General features: G+C 33.7%; 1 non-coding gene across 1 annotated transcript; it reads right to left on the bottom strand.

Moving 5' to 3' along the window:
- Positions 1 to 7,034: 7,034 nt before the first annotated feature.
- Positions 7,035 to 7,137, bottom strand: LOC122101024. The gene has a single exon (XR_006146294.1). It is a non-coding gene; the product is annotated as a U6 spliceosomal RNA (small nuclear RNA).
- Between the last annotated feature and the right edge of the window lie 567 nt (positions 7,138 to 7,704).

Raw genomic sequence — 7,704 nt, 5'->3', positions numbered from 1 at the left:
AATATCATAATACCTGCATGTTGATTTGTTTTCCTCTGCTATTTTCAATTCTATTCTTCATCCATTAGGTATGTAGGGCTTTGAATCACCAATTTCTTAAAATACCTATGAAGCTTATATTGTGATTTAACTCTCAGTAATATAAATATGAATTTATCTCTGAGTCTCATCTTGAGCTATATTAATATGAAATTTATGCAGTCTCAAGCAAGAAATGTGACTATTTTACTCTTTTCTATTTTTTAATAAATAAATCTTTTCTCTTTTGGAATATGTTCACATCTTTTATATTTCTCCAGTGAACATCATTACTTTTATAAAAATAAATATAAAGTTTAGACATGAAGACAACTCCCCCTCCATTATCAGTTTAAAGTAAATCTTTGGGGACTCTTTTATATATAAAATTTTTAAAGTTCAATGCACAGGTTTATACATGAATAATCTAATGCTTCAGTCAATTAGGCAAAAGAACTACCATACCACATTAACTCTCAATTTACTTAAAGCCACCAAAATAGTGTGCATGAGCATCACTCATTTTTTGAAAGTGACTGGTCAAAACATAATTTATATTATATTGGAAAGATTAAAAATCAAAATTACACCCAGATTTGCTGTCAGTAAAAAAAAAGAAATGTATTAAATGTTAATTAAAGATGAACTTATTTCAGGTTCTAGGAAAAAAGGAAAAGCTGGGATAATAGAAGTACAATGTATTTCATAATATCAGAATAACTGTAATAATCCACTTACAGAAATGGTCTATCAAGATGGCTTTTCAAGGTTGACTGTGAAAAATGTTCATTTCCAAGTCACCACCATAAAGCAGATCACATCCCTGGGGGCAAACTTTTGGAAGGAAGGTTCCCCTTCCTTCCTTCTCTTTTGATAAATCAAACCATAATATTTCTACAGTTGTGACCAGCCTGGAACACATTTTCCCAAGAATATTCTGTAGTGTAAAGAGGACCAACTATCAAAACAAAGGTGAAAATTCTTTTCTACTACAGAATGACTTATCTGGCTTATATTTTTTGTTATTTTCATTACTTCAAACACATGGATTATTTATATTGGGATTAGACAAATGTCAAAGTATTAATGGAATAAACATTCAGTTTACTTTCATATATCCAATATAATACAATTGACCCCTTATGGAAAATTAACTCCAACTGTAGAAACAATGTCAGGAATATAAAATAAGCCTCAATACATATAATCTGGCACATATAAACCAGCATCTACTCAGAAATTCAGTCACTCTATAAATATTTATTTGGTACAAAATAATAAATATTTAATTAATGAATATGACTTTTGTCATCTGAAATACTCCTCGTGACAATAATTGTGTATAATTGTATAGATGTCACCTACACAGGAATTTAACATGCATTTAGAAATCAATTTTCCACAATTTAAGCTAGATGAGAGGAGTAATATCCTCGTGTATCGTGTGGTGTGAATTTTACCACAATGCTGAACCCTTCCACCTAATACCAAGAGTCATGTGCAATAATTTATTTCATGTTAAGATGAGTGCTAAGTGTAGAATACAATTTGAATTATTACATTAATTCACAGAAATGAAACAATAATGATATGTTATTTGTTTAGATTCTAATGCTATTCAATTTTACAATTCATGAAATATATTATTAAAATTAGTTTCACTTTCTTCTTTTCTATAGCTGGCTATTTAAACATTACATATTAAACATTCAATATTAAGAAATAAAAAATGAGTAACTTATTATTAAAATGATATATTATTAAATTGTGATTTAAATTATAGTGCTAACAAATTGTGTTGAAAACAACATTTAATAGAATTATGGGTAATATTTTTTAAACTCAGCGGCTTGTTATTTGTTTCCTAATTGTGTCATTTGTTATTACTGGCACAAGTCATCTCTTCACCTCGGTTAGTTTTCTATTTCATCTCTATTGGTTTGCTGATTGTGCATTTTGTTTTCCCTTTTTAATGGCTGACATGAGGCTGAAAATCTGTATGCTAGGTTATTACTTCTTATGTAAAAGTAAAATTACTGATCTACACAGCTGTTGCCCCCACTCATATCTCCTGTATTGCTGCTCACATATATTTTATTTTATTTTTTATTTAAATTGTTTTGTCAAGATAAAGTACAGGGGGGGGGGTTAGTTACATAAGTAAGGTAATGAATTCATTTCTTTTATAACTTGTTACCCCTTCTCCAATTTTTCTCCCTCCATCCCAATGCCCCTCCCCCCAAGATTATTTCCAACATTTTGTTTTGTGAGTATCACAGTTCTTTAGGTTACCCATTTGTCCTTTGTCTCACCATTTTGTTTTTTCTATTTCCTTTCCCAAGTTCAGATCAACATAATTACAATACACAGGGCATCAAAATCCAATACAGTGACTTCAGGCGATAAACCATAGGTGGGGAAAACACAAATAAAACAAAAATAAAAACAAATCCCATAGTACATTAAGAACAACAACAAAGAACATGTATTGGAGTTTATTTCACTTGGAATCACCTTATAGTGTCATATGTACATAGCTTTGAGCTAATCTGCTCATCTACTATGGTTATCCTTGATGTACACAATAATGCTCCCCTATTACCCAGTAATCTCACTTCTGGGCATTTAACAACGTGACCACAAACAAGGCTACACTAAAGCTACCAGCACAATTATGTTTATTACAGTAGTATTTACCCTAGCTAAGATATGGAATCAACTCAGATGCCCCTCAGTAGCTGAATGGATCAAGAAAATGACACACACACACACACACAACAGAGAGATATACATACATGCACTACTATGCTTCCAGGGCTGGAGAAGTGGCTCAGTGGTAGAGCACTTGCCTTGCATTCCTGTGTCCCTGGATTCGATTCCTCTGCACCACATAAGCAAAAAGAAAAAAAGCCGGAAGTGGCGCTGTGGCTCAAGTGGTAGAGTGCTAACCTTGAGCTGAAGAGCTGAGGGAAAGCGCACAGGCCCAGAGTTCAGGCCCCACGACTGGACACACACACACACACACACACACACACACACACACATACACACACAAAATCCTATGTTTCCATCAGAAAGAAAGCTACCATCTCATTTTTGAGGAAATGGAAGATCTTGGAAATATATCATATTAAGTGAAGTAAGCCAGATTTAAAGAAACATAGGTCCCATTGTTTCTTTTATTTGTAATAATTAGTTTACATCAAGGATAATCTCATGTAGTTTAACTTGACATTTTGTTCTACGTTGAGCATGCAACATTATTGCTATATTGTTTGTTATTATTTCTACAAATAGGCAGGAATATTTAAAGAATTACGTTCATCTTATCCATTACTGAAGGAAGAACAAATAAAAGAGCAACCCCTACTCGGAAAAACAACTCGTACTAATTTAGCTTCATTCCTATGTAAGGCCAGTGTTGTCCCCTGTATCCTCATGTTGTACATTACGACTCTATACCGGTTCAACCAGTATATCTACTATCTTCTACATTGTGACCTAAATGCCACAGTAATTCCACTTTATTTTACTTTTTAAAAAATTTCTCTCTTAATGTTTGAGGTTGGTTTGTGTGTGTGTGTGTGTGTGTTTGTGTGTGTGTGTGTGTGTGTGTGTGTTTACAAAGATCAGAGTACATTATTTTTCTTCATTTAGAATACATCTTTCAGGTCATTGTAAGTTGTGGCTAATGGCATAAGTATCTTGCTATTTTAAGAATGAAACAGAGAAAGATATTTGTGCATGTATCACGGTTGCTTTATTAGTCTGCAGTTGAACACTGAACTTCGATTTATATATTGGCTGTTGTTGTGAATGATGTGAATAACAATGAACTACAGATATATTTGAGTTACCCAGAGAGAAATAATCACATGATTGGTGGGGCAGATGATATTTTAACTTTGGAGTTCTATAGAAAACTGCATATTACTTTCTGCAAGGAGAACACTAATCTGTATTTTGAAGAAGAGTGTAGAAAATCTCCTTTTCTCCACACTCTCACCAACATTATTACCTTTGTTAAAAGGTAATAAAGTGCCGGTTTTTGCTATGTGCAGTACCCCAGACTGGCCTTAGACTTATCCAACCTCCTAAATGCTTGGAATAAAAATCTTTTGCCACCACACCTGATTCCTTTGATCTTTTTGATAAAAGTTATAGTAGTTATGAAGTAGTATCATAGTAATTTTGAATTACATTTCTCTAATGACTTCTACTCGCAAAACATTAAGCCAGCATAGGAGTTGTATTAAACAACTTTGTAAACTTGCTGGCGATTTTTCAGGGCTTTAAGAAGAATATGTCTATTCAGATCTTTTGTCCATTTTTAATCTAGTTTCTTGTTAATCTCATCTTTAATCTCTCTATACAAAATCAATAATTAATTCAAAGTAGTAGAAAGGAAAAATATTAAGCAACTCCTATCATTTTCAATAATCAATAGCATGATATTTCTTAATCATTTTCTGTTGACGCTTGAGACTATATAACTCAATTTAGTCAGACTTTTTACAAGGCTGTATGTGTTTTATTTATTTTACATTGATTGTTCTTTCCAAAGCCTGTGTGTCTAATTTCCCTTGGTTTCTTTCAGTCTCAATTAGTTGAGGTGTCAAATGAAGAATAAATGGAAGTAAGCAAACAAAAAACTAACATAGTTCATCTCATCTGATGATACCTCTACAAGAATGAGGAAAGAGTTGATCCAAGGACCTATGATAGGACATCAAAAAGAGAATTCATTTTTCTAGGTCTTTCTTATCTTTGTGATGTAATTTAAATAATGTAAAACACAATTTACTACTAAGATACTTTTATGTTTTATCAGTTTTTCACATTTTCATATGGACTTCACCTCAGTCTACAACATTCCTTCATCATTCTGTCCCTGATATTTTTACACACACAAGACATAAGATAACCAGTTTGATTTACAGCATGAGAAGTTATCCACCTGGCTCCCTTGGAAGCAGAGCATGGTCAATAGATAACATTACTTCTGATTTCTCAGTACATGTAATGGTTTCTGTAATACTTATCGCATTCTTTTTAGTATTTTAAAATATTCGGCTAAACTCAAACTCATTCATAGACGTTTGTGTTAAGTATTTCACAAGTTTTATTTCCCTTAATTCTTAAGATAACATTTTCTATAAAGCTAATGTTATTACCATTTTAGTGTTTGGAAAAATTGTAATTAAAGGCAGTAAGTGCATAGCTCAAACACACACTTTGAGCAAAGAAATGAGTCAAAGTTTCCAAAAGTCTTTCAGCAATACACAAAAGGTAGGTAAAATCTCTCCATTCTCTTACACTCTCAATTCAATATTCATATTTTCAAGAAATAATAGCATAGCAATTATTGCCCATGGTGATAGTTTTCTGTTACATTTGGTCTTCAACACAGATTGTGTTGGTGACATTGGGTTATCATGCACAGAGCTGAGCTTATAAGAGAAAAATTTCTTCAGTCCCATAGTTCCTGTTTCCTTTTTAAAAAGTACTAAAACTTTTAAATATTTTCACTTATTGTGTTAAGAATCCAAAAAAACGAAAAAAAATTGCATATAATCACTCCAAAATGCTTTAAAAATAAATGATAAAACAGGACCCCGTGAAGTAAACTTTCTTCTACTTTTAAAATTATTCTAAAAGACTTGCGATGGTTGGTCACATCTGTAAACCTAACTATTCGCCATATCAACACTGAAGCTAGAGATCTGTGGATAACAGTTGGAAACCAATGAGGGAAAAATAAATTCATAGGATTATTTTTCAAAAATTTCAATGAATTAGCAACAGGCCAGGAATGGAGATGTAGCTCATATAGTAGCTCACCAATCTAGAGAGGAAAGGCCTAGCAAACTTTGAAGCCCTGATTTCAAACTCTGAGCACACCAACATACATGCAATTGGATGAGAACACACGCTCTTGCACACACACACACACATTCAAAATACCTTCATATTAGTGTTTTGCATTAATTTCTTTGTTAACAATATTATATGAGTAAAATAAAGGAAATAAACTCTTCCATCTCAGAACATGTTGTATGCTTTCTATTGTAAAATTCTGTACACAGGGGTCACATTTACATGAGCAAGGTAATGAGTACATTTCCTAACATGCATTGTTACCTCCTCCTTTATGTTCCCCTACCATCCCTTCCCTCCCACCTCTACAAGCACACTCCCCTCCCTAAGTACACTTCCCCAGCCTAAATTGTAAAGTTCATTTTTCATCAGTGTCTTGTGCATCTCATTGTTATAATGGGTCAACCTGTATCCCTATTTAAGCATCTTGTTTTTTTTCCTTTCCCTCCCCAAATTAGAGGAACGTATATACAAGATGTGGGCGCACCAACTTCAAATACAGTGTAAACGGGTTATAGCATGGGGGAGAAACATATAAAGAAACAAAAAAAACACATCACCTGTTATAAGTACGTTAGAATCAATAACAAGCAAGAGAAAAACACACGTGTGTTCCTATCTTGGGTTTGATTTGCCTAATCTGGTCATATGTGCAAAGCTTTTAACCTTTTCTGCTTATCTCAGACATAAAATAGTTATTAAAAATTAGGGAAAACATAGGGCCTATGTTTCTTTGGATCTGGCTTACATCACTTAATATTTTTTTCCAAGTCTTTCCATTTTCTAACAAATTGGGCAATGCCATTCTTTCTGATGGAGGCATAGAATTCCATTGGTATAAATACCACATTTTCTTGATCCAATCATCTACTGAGGGGCATCTGGGTTGGTTTCAGATCTTAGCGATGGTAAATAATGCTACAGTAAACATAGTTGTGCTGGTAGCTTTAGTGTGGTCTTGTTTGTGATCATCTGGGTAAATGCACAAAAGTGGGATTCCTGGGTCATAGGGGAGCTCTATGTGGAGTCTTTTGAGGAACCTCCATAGTACTTTCCAAAGGGTTGAATAAGTTTACACTCCCACCAAGAATGCAGTACAGTTCTCTTGTGGCTACATCCCCTCCAACATCTGTTGTTGTAAAAGTATGGAATGGTTCAGGAATTTGCCTGTCATCCTTTCTCAGGGGCCATTCTAATTTTCTCTGTATTGTTCCAATGTTAGAGTACTTGATGCTGAATTGAGCATAGAACATTTTTTATATATAAAGTGTAATTTATTTTCTTAAACTATAAAATTCAACAAAAAGTAAGCTCAAAAGAATTGCCATGAAATTTTAGAACCATGTACTTCTTACATAAGCACACATTTAAGAATAAAGACTGACATGTCAAAAACAAAATAATTCCAGATATTTGTTGTTCAAGAGATGTGTAAGAGGAGGAATTCAATTATTTTATACAAGGCACCTGTCATAATGAACACTGAAGCAAGTGTTAAGGTTTTTTTTTAAGTTTTAATGTTTTAAACATATTTAATTTTGGGAATTTGCTTATATATGCCAAAACTAGGACTGTTTGGCAGGACATAAATTTTTTTTGGGGTGGGAGTCTGCGAGTGGGGCCTGAACTCTGGGACTGGGCGCTGTCCCTCAGCTCTTCAGCTCAAAGCTACTGCTCTACCACTTGAACCAACGTGCCAGTTCCAACTTTTTTCTTTTTGCTTATGTGGTGCTTCGGAATCGCACCCAGGGCTTCATGCATGCACGGCAAGCACTCTACCACTGAGCCACCTACCCAGCCCCAGGTCAT

Source organism: Dipodomys spectabilis, unplaced genomic scaffold (genome assembly GCF_019054845.1).
Source record: "Dipodomys spectabilis isolate Male_0828 unplaced genomic scaffold, ASM1905484v1 ptg000616l, whole genome shotgun sequence".
NCBI classification, from domain to species: Eukaryota; Metazoa; Chordata; class Mammalia; order Rodentia; family Heteromyidae; genus Dipodomys; species Dipodomys spectabilis.
The sequence above is the reverse complement of the archived record's forward strand: the minus strand, read 5'-3'. Positions and strand labels throughout refer to the sequence as shown.